This window comes from Pyrgilauda ruficollis, unplaced genomic scaffold, assembly GCF_017590135.1.
Source record: "Pyrgilauda ruficollis isolate IOZ18807 unplaced genomic scaffold, ASM1759013v1 scaffold91, whole genome shotgun sequence".
NCBI classification, from domain to species: Eukaryota; Metazoa; Chordata; class Aves; order Passeriformes; family Passeridae; genus Pyrgilauda; species Pyrgilauda ruficollis.
The window spans coordinates 112,069-122,239 of NW_024531155.1; positions in this window are offsets into that span (position 1 = coordinate 112,069).

Genomic DNA, 10,171 nt, shown 5'->3' on the forward strand with positions numbered 1-10,171 from the left:
TCTTTGATAGATCAGTGTATTGCCAGTCTGTTTCATACATGCATCTAAGTAATAGGACATTGACCCCTTAGAATGACTTCAAAATTCCTATATCTTATCATTCCCCTCTGTGTCGGAGACTATAAATCTATTTACCAAGTGCCTGGAATAGTTTTGTGAGTCCTGCAAATTTCTTTCTTGCTCTAACATATCTTGGCTTACAACATCTTGAATATGCAGTAACTGATGTTTTTATGCTGATTTGTAGACATGCATGTTGCAAATTGCCCATATATGTTGGATTGCAATCAGTTGAACTTCCCTAGTACTCAAAACTAGTCTAACTGAAGAGAGAAACAGAAACAAGTTTTGGCAATATTTCCCTCATCAAAAGGGCAAATGTATAAGGTTACTATTTAATTTTATTTTTTTACGGCATAATCCAATAACCATTATCAGATGAGTGGAAAAAAGAGATGTTATGCCTTCATGGAAATTACAGTAACAAGAATAAATTCTCAAGATTTGTTCACAATTGTAAGCAAATAATTTCTGTTAGGAAACCTTCTCCTCACAGTCTGAGAAAAATGAATTACAGGGAAATAGGTATCAAACTGGGGAGGATATGCTGTTCAAATATGTGGAAAAGCCTGCAGATTTAGCAAGTTGGTTCTGATACTGTCACATCTGCAGGTTATAAAGTTCTGGCATGCTACTTCTCTGTAATTATTTATTAAAAGACCTAAAATAAATGTTACAAAAGAATTTTGCAGGGCAGTTGGAGTTCAGGTTTGTTTCTCAATCTTGCCACAGCTTTTATGCACTGGGTATTTAGAACCACACTGGCTGAAGCAGGTAGGTGATGAAATCAAAAATTACAGATATTTCTTATGAAATCAGTAAGCATCTAAGAAACTTCAAAAATCTTGTTTCAATGCTCTCTGGAATAATCTCTGGTTGGAAGCAAGCAGTGCAATGCCTGATATGGCTTCAGAGTTCAGTGTAAATTGATCATATCTTGGGGATTTCTTGAGATCAGTTTGGCTTTTCAGAAATACCTTAGTGTTCCAAGGCCTTCTTTCAGTAAACATAAAATAATCAAGTTTTTCACTGGAAGAGTTATATTCTAACCTGTAGAACTGACTGTTTAATGAGGTTTTGATTCCAAACACAATTTGTTCCATATTTTCTAGAAACAGGGAATTCAGCAACACAAGCAGTTGTAGTTGAGAACAATTGGTGGAGTCAAGATGTTGAATGGAGCTGGATGCCATTGTTGTTTCATACATGCTAAATATCTGTTCTCTGTGGTTCATGACAATTGTGTCAAGATCTGGACTCCACACTCGCCTCTCCCAGAGCCACAAGTGCATGACCTGAACCTGGCAATTGCAGTATAGCCAGCATTTTATTAATATACTTTTATATCATAGGGATATTTTGTGACTCTTGAATGCCACCGTCAATGTCTCCTCTTTCTCATTCTGTAAATTCAGGAAATTTAGCTTTGTTTTTCAGTTTTCATAAGCAGAGCTTACCGCTGACTTTAATCCACAGATTATGTCTCCCCACATTGACCAGATTAATCATCAAATAGTCAGATCTGTAGTCATCTTTCTCTCTTAATTTCCCTATTATCATTTTATTAGCTGCAAATTTCTGCAAAACCACACAGACTTCCTTTCCAAATCTGACTACCACAGCTCCCATAATCCGAAGGAGTATTTCAGGAAACTGTGACCACAGAAGAAAGGCAATTAAGAAATTGCCACTATGGCTCTATCCTTCTGTGATATCCACCACAGCACCCAAAGCAGCAAGAAGCTGAAGATAGATCAAGGCAGCGAGAAGCTGAGGAAGCCCCAAAGGCAGTAAAACTGCAGCAGAGGGATGTACTGAGAGTCTGGAGGTGCAGGATCCTTGGGAAGGCTGTCCCACATCATTGCTCACACATCCAAAGCACCCAGTTTTCTTCTCCTGCTGCCTCTCGCAGCTTCCAGAGGCACAAAGTGCATTTTTCCCATGGGAGATGTCTGCATTCACTCGTGCTGCAACGTGAGCTTGTGAGTCACTCCCCACACAGCAAGAACAGCACTCTCTCCTCTCCCTGCACCTCTGGCAGCACTGCCTGCTGCCTGCATCATCCCTCCTCCCAGCGGAACCAGCCTGGATTCATACCCCAAGCAAACTGCCGCCTCCGTGGGTGCCAGGTCTCATGAGATGGTCAAAATTAGGACCATGTACCTTTGCTTACTGTTCTCAAGTCAGCAGGTCTCCACTCAGCTGTGAGGGATTTGGTTTTTTTCAACAAGTCCTTTCAATGTGCCTGTGTGCTGTTCAAAGGGTCCAAGCACATAACTTTGTATTTTTGCTTCCATTCCAGGGACCAGTTGGCTAAATATTCAATTTGCAGCATCTAAACATATGGGTATCTATGTTCTTTATCACATGTAGCTGAGAGTCCACTGAGCAGTGAGACATTTATGCTAACTGTTCATTTTACATTGTTTTTAATACGGCAAAATAAGGATTTAAATTTGTTTGCAGCCAGAAAGCAAATTATTTTTATGTTGCTGCCAGAGTAAAATTTTGCTGCATGCAGCTTTCCTCCTCTTTTCTCAGAAGCTATCTAAAAATAAATGTCGCACACCTGTCTTGTCTCTGTATACCATCCAGGAACTAAAGCTAGACAAGCATATAGCACTGATAAAAACCTCAGTGAAGCCTGCAGGGGGAACTTCACATGCACTACCTTTGCCAACTGTCCTACTTGCTTCCCTCATCAGAAATCTTAGACCAACCTAGCCCAAACTTCGCTCAAGAAATACCTTCAATGTAACATGGACAACCCTGAAGTAATAAGGCAGTCGGGCTTGATGGTCATTGTAAGCCTCCAAAAACTGAAATATTTTATTCTACTGTATTCTAAACCAAAAATCCATTTCCTTGCTCCTTCCACCATGGAGTTTTGCCCAGTTTTCCCACTGAGTTTATTTCAGGCTGGATTCTCACCTTGGCGCACTGGCAGACATGGCAGTGCAGGTCGATCACGACATGAACCAGGGCCAGAAGCACATTCCAGCACTGGGAAGATCCCGCACCACACACCGCCACTCCCGCTGGCAGAAGGGAATCACAAGCCAAAATGCTGCTGGCACGCTAGCATGTATGACAGATTCATTTTCCTGCGGCGTATGAATTAGCAAATTATGGTTTCTGAATCAGATTGGGCCTCAACAAGTCTTGTGCTGTCAGATACACCTCAGGTTCTGGGATTTTACGTCATCCACGTTTCTGTTTCACACCAGTAATTTCTGTCTTCCAGAAGAAGCTCTCTTTTTTTCTCATTCTGAAAAACATTGTGACTATTGTTATGCTGCCACAACAATACGCCATTGGCTAAGAGCTATTTTGGAAATTTATGTCAGGTCTGTTCAACCATTTTCTTCTTTTTTTCTCCATTAAAGCAGACTTGCATCCCAGGCCGCAGTCAGTCAGAGAAATCACAACCAATGATTTCTGACTTTTGTTAGTTAATGCAATTCCCCCCAAAACTTTTGTGGTAACCTCATCTTCTCCAGAGTTATATAGGTGATCTGCTCATGAGCCAAGCTGGGAGAAACTCCTGTTGGATTTCAGAGGGACAGATTCTCATTGTGTGCGCACCCAGCCTCTGGGCTTCTGCAGGATGAGAGACCATCTCTAAAGCATGATCCAAGGAATGCTGAGATCAGGTGGCCACATCAGAGCCTAAACTGGGCACCCACCAGTTTGATCTGACCCAGCTGTGTCCCACTTCTTTTGAAAAGGTGTGAAATACATAAATCTGAAAAAAAAGTTTTCCTGCATTGGATAACAAAGCAAAGCTCACTACTGGCATAAAAAGCATTCTCAGGGAAAGGTTGTACTGTGGTATGGATTAAAAGTTTTTAATTTCTATCTGCTACATTGGAACGACAAGTGTCAATCCCTGAACTTTAAAGCATAAAATAAAATCAGAAAATCGTTCCCTGAGGATGAAAGCTTTGCAAAGTTTTGTCAAAAAAAGGCACTGTAGAGTAATTTTACCTTCTGATGGAATACCTATGAATATCAGTGGAGACAAGTGATTGGACTAGTCACTGGTGTGTGACATTAAGATTCCTACAGAGGAAATCACTGTAAAATTACTGAGAGACATGAGAGGTTCACACTGTCTTCTCCTATGAAAATGAAATTCTTGTGGGTAGGTTATGGTATAAAACATGTAATTGCTATCAAATGAGCACAAAAAGGTTTATATTTTGTGATTATTAGCTTTTTTAGATTACATGTTTTGAGACAAGGAAATTCTTTTTGTCTTAAGTTGTTCAGATCTTTTGCTTCCTAGGTCAAGACTTCAGGACGCACCAAGAATGTACAGTCTAAGGATTTCTCTCTTTTCCCCAAAATGTGACAGCAAAACAATTTTAGAAAACCCACCAACCCAAATGACTGCAATAATTTGTTAAAATTAAGGATGGATGTGATGGATCTTGAGACACTGGAACAGTGGGGTAGAATACAGCAGAATGCCCCACAAGCAGTACAAATACTGTCACTAGTCACTCAGCACAGCTGCGAGCTTCCAGGACAGTTAGAGAGTTGTGCCCACAAGGAAAAAAATCAGCAATGTAGTAAATGTTTCAGAAGGGTTTTGGACTGGAGTCCACAGTGTCTCAACCTGCAACAATTGAATTAGCCTTCATTCTGCTCTAGAGACCTCAGAGCCCTACCCTGTAGTGGGGCAAAGTGCCTGTGAAAGCCAAGAGGAAAGCATGGAGACCTTTAGAATGAGAAGGGACACATAGTTTCTACTTTTTTCCTTAATAAATCTACAAATATCTCAGCCAAGCTTTAAATAATGCAGGCAGGCTCTTTCCTCTTTCCTACAAATTTGCCTTTAACTGGAAACACTCACTTCCTAATATGACATGGTCACTTCTAATGGAAATATGGGGTTACACCCAAGTGATGAACTTCTGATTCTAGAATTAAAGAAGTAAAGGAAGTCTGCTTCAGGGCAAATGCAGCAACTTTAAATTCTTTCCTTGCTCATGCTGCTGTATAGTGAGGGTATCATTAAGCTGTTTCAAGCTACCATCGCAGATGAATCAACGCAGTGTGAGTGGCTTTGCAAACTGTGGAGGTTGATCTCAGGTGAGGATGCAGCCGGCAGCGTGTGCCTGTGTGTGGGCACGGGCACGTGCTGGGGAGGAAAACGCACACGCCACCACAGACTCCTGCTTCTCTCCATTTGTTTATATTTAGCAGTTTCGCAGTTCAGCCACCGTTTAAAGTGTAAGCTCTTTCAAAGCTCTCTTTAAAGTCCTACCTTTTTTGAGAGACATTTGAGAAAATGTTTCTCAAAAAGTGAGAAAATAACCTTTAATGTGTCCACGCATCATAAAAGAGATTTAACCACCTCTCAGTTAACACATAATCAATCATCTAGTAAGATTTAATTCAATATGAGATCAACTAAGAAATTGTTCTGGGGGCAGCTCTTATAAATAAGGAATGTATTCAGGTAAATAGTAATAGTGGTGATTTAGTAGCAGTAATAAATATTTTTTGACCCATTTCTACTTTATCAAGGCCTCTGTCAGTTCAGTGTAAACCCCACTCTTACAGTTAAAAACTAAATTAGAAAATAAAACATAACGAAACATCTTTTTGATTACATAGGAAATTAGAGTGACATTTCTTCTGCTATTGTTCAACACTTACAAGTACTACTAACTTCAAAAATCAAGGAAAAACTGTCGTACTGAATAACTTCTATATTTAAGATGAACGAGTAACTGTAGATTTCTTGAAATTATTAATCTCCCTTCCCTTCTCATGAAAAAATATTCTACGTGAAAATAAAATTGCATGTTTCCTACAGCATGAAGCCTCTTTACCTAAGTGAATAGAAGAGTCTTCCACTAAAATGTATTTATCCTTAGGCAGAGCATAAGTACTCACGGTTATGAAGGTTAGCTTCTTTCTAATCTGAGTGAAATACATGTACCATATTTAGCAGGCACACATACAAGTAAGCCCATACAAGAAGAGAGAGTGAGAAAAGCAATTATAATTGCTATTCTCCAAATATATAATGAATTCTCAGGTTTTCATCTTATCCTTTTACATTCCAAGAAGAATCCTTTGCAGGCCTTAGGGAGTGGACGTAAGAGAGAAATTTCAGCTTCTGATAGGACTCTTAGCTTGGTTAAATGTTAAAACAAAATTTAAAGCATCTTTGGTGTACTGAAACCTTTCGTGATCTTTCAAAAGTTATATTAATCCAAAGAGCAAGTTTTATTCTAGGCAAAGCTGGATAGCAAAATTCTACTCTCAGTGCAACACTTTGGATGCCCACGAATTGCGTGAATCTGTCACTGAAAGTTGAATTTAATGCCAAATATCTGTATTTTCAGCATCTATTGACAGGCCTACAAATAAGATTTCTAATTAGTCTGCTACAGAGAGAAAAATCTGATCTTTAGGGAGCTTTTGTATTTAAACAGTCTTGAGGAAGACACCTTGGCATAAGGATATTAGTGATTTATGTATCCATACAAAGAAACACCATTGATTTGCTCTTTGATCACTACTCAGACTAAATCAAAGCAAACCCATAATCTTCAGGGTCTTTTGGCTTAGTACCTATTTCATAGACAAGCTAAGTGCTTTGCCATGTACACCATCATTGTGGCAATATACATGGCATGTGTTTTTAGGAGATACGGTAAAGACAAGAAGATCTTTACATATCTTGAAAGGGTGAAAAGTTAAGAAATATTATGCGTGTACCATAATGCCACAACTGTCAAGGTCTCATCTCTCTTCCCCTTTTTAATTCTATTGCAGCACAGGAAGAATACAAAAATTCAATAGAGAAGAATTAAAGAAAAATCATTACATTTCTTACAGCAAATCACGAACAATTGTGTGGTGTCACTGAAGAGCATGAAGTGCAGTCAAGTCTAAAAGCTGAAAGTGCCCTATTATTCATTTTTACTGAAAATCCAAGAGGGCTTCCTGTAAATTCAAAATTTGTCATGTGGCCCTTGAAGCAGGCCTTTCAAAATTTCAAACAGTTGCCTCAGAACCGTGAGCTATTGCTGCATTTATGGCGTTCACAGCATCTATAAACTGCTAAAATGCTGTGTTAAGAAGCAAAAATACAAAGGGAAAACTGGATTTTTGTCTTCCAACATAAAACTACAACCCATATTCAAAATATAAACATATGGAGGTTGAGAAAAACATTGCTTTTCCTCTTCCATTTAAAGAGCTGTCATGGTTTTGTGCTTTCACTTCTCTCTAGCCTTTGCAAGGATTACACTCATATATCAAAAAGTCTCAATCTAATTACTGAAAGAAATTTCTTCAAAATCTGGGATATCCACAACACTTAGGTTAGCTCCTGACCTCAGACAGACCAAGCCATCTGGCTTGGTTCCTTATTGCTTGTAGTGATGGTGATGGACCTCAAGCATCAGCTGGTGGCTATGCCAAGTTTGACCTTTTTTTTTTTTTAATATAACTTTTTTTTCATTCTGTAATAGACAATTAAGAGCTGAAATTGCACCAAGTAGATGACAAAATGCCTATGGAGATCTCTGCTTCCTAGGAAGGGAACTTAGAGCCTCGGCACTAAGCAGCAGCAGCAGCCTGCACCCATCCTGTATTCCACAATCTGTAATTTCAGTTACATATCTATTTATTCCAATGCTGCAGTATTCCATTTCTGAATGAGTTCCCACATCATGGTGACACATGCCTAGCATTATTGCATTTTAGACAGCCATCTGTACTGATATATTCAGCCAATAATTTGCCACCAGGAAATTGATTCCTGGGAATATATTTTTTATGCAGAGTGCATGCATGCCTGTCTCTAATTTCTAAAATCCATATATCCTTGATGTGTCTTGTAGGAAGATTAAATCTTATTTCATCCTGAACCACCCGTAAAATGTAATTCTTGGTATTAATTAACGGTCAAGAAAATTTATGCCACCGTTCTTCAGCAAAACCTTTGCAGTAGCACAATAATCCCCAAAAAGATAAGTAGCAACATGGCGATGCCAGTTAGCTATAAATGGCAAATGTCAGGGAAGAATGAAATGGGTCTAAAGGGACACAGATCCTCTCATTGATGAAAGACACGGGCTAAAAATATACTTCAGTATGGATAAATATAGAATAACGGTCATTAAGATAAATAATCCAAACGTGGGTTGCAGCCTTTAGTGGAGTGATCTTACAGGGTCCTGGGGAAAAAAAAAAACAAAAAACAAAACAAAACAAAAAACCAACAAAAGAGCTGGGTAGGTATTATTATATATTATAGTATATTATCAGACTGCCTTATAATATCCTTATGTAGTGAGAAATGGCCACCTAACTTCAGACCATTAAGTCCATCTCCTGTGACAGAACACGGCCCACCAGATGGGAGCCGCATGACATATTAAAAAGATACTAAACATGTACTTCAGCTTTGGGCAGAAAGCCAAGGGTAGCAGGAGCACAGGCAGGCAGCTCACAAGGGGTCTGGGGAGGCAAGAGTTCCTCAAATGAAATCTGTGGCTCAAATTATGTGCAGTACAATTTTCATATCTGCTAAAAAAAGTGTTTTGTTTTCCATTTCTTTTGGAGGGAGGGGATTCCTTTTTTGGTCTAGGGAGAGGTGGAAGAGGGCTAGAGGATTAAAAAGAGAAAACTTTAAAGGATAGTTCAAAATGTTAAAGAAAATTCTATTACTTTCAGCTAAGAGAGACAGAGTTTTGGAAATAAAGCGGGTTTGGGGGTTTTTTTTAATTATCAGAGATTTTCCTGTCCTCACACAGACACCAGGCTGCTAATCAGGGGCATTCACAGCAGTTAATTCCACTTTGAGTAGGATTAGCTCTAATATTTAAATAAAAAACCTCCACAGCTTTGCATTTTTGGGTAACAGGAGTTTGGGGAGGAGGAAACTGGTAATGAAGGGAAAAAATGCAGTCTCTGTCCTCCAACAGATCTAGAAGCTAAGCAGCAAAACTGGGAGAACATCTCATAGGGCTCCACAGCCCCAGAGGAAATTTCAGAGGAAGTGATCATCCAGTTGAAATAAATATAAGTTCTGTTTATTTTTGGAGGAGAGAAGACATTCACAAGTATCTCTATGTCTATTAAGTCTTTCCAGAGAGAAGAGTTTTTCATAGTGAATAAGCAGCCTCTAAAGAATTTTTGAAACTGCATGTAAGAATGGTCTTGACTTATACAAAATTATCTTTGGTGTCCACACCAATTATGTCTCTTTATTTTGGCAAATTTACACAGTACTACAAAAATGCCATGTTTTGCAAGAGATGTCAGTTGGGTTTCATATTTCAATTCAACTAATTGTTTATTGTCAATTTAAATATATTCACAAGAAAAAAAATCACTTAAATATTATTTGGAGTTTGTTCTCTTTCTGTATAGAATATTTTTTTTTTCATTTTTGTATGTTTTGAACTTCTAAGAGACCATCATAGCAATGTTCTCAGTACATCATGGTTACCAGTATTGCTGCGCTACTGCCTTTTATAGTAGACTGATATTATATGTAATATCCTTTTCTAAACACATGAGAAAGGTATTTTAACCAATTTGGAATTAGAAAGGATAACCCATTTCCTTGACTAATTGCAGATTGCATATAACAACAGACTTTGAGAAGGAAATAAATTTCAGTAGCAATTTAAATGGAATGTGAGATTTTGCAGCAGGAATCACATCTCCAGCAAGTTTTTTTAGAGCAATCCTGTTAAATGAAAATACAGCATAAGCTCTTGCAAGAAGGAAACAAGAAAAGTTAGGTCAAGAGGAGTGTCCAAGGCATATACTTACTCAGGGCTCATCCATCCTAAACTGTCACCAGCACAAGCTTTGGCGCAGCCCTGGGTTGTCTCCGGGGGGGAGTCATTGCAGATTAACCCTCCTGCCCAGCCCCACTACTCGCTGCATGGCCCCACATCAGTGGGAGCAGGGCACTTGCAGGAAGGGCTGCAGGTGAGGATCGTGCTGCTCCCACCAGCTCTTGGTTTGCAGAGCTGAGACCTAATTAAGAGCTGAAATTGCACACTCTTCAGACAAAAGGCAATGTTCTCTATTTTTGTCCATCTGCCCCAAAAAAACCTGAGGAAATACT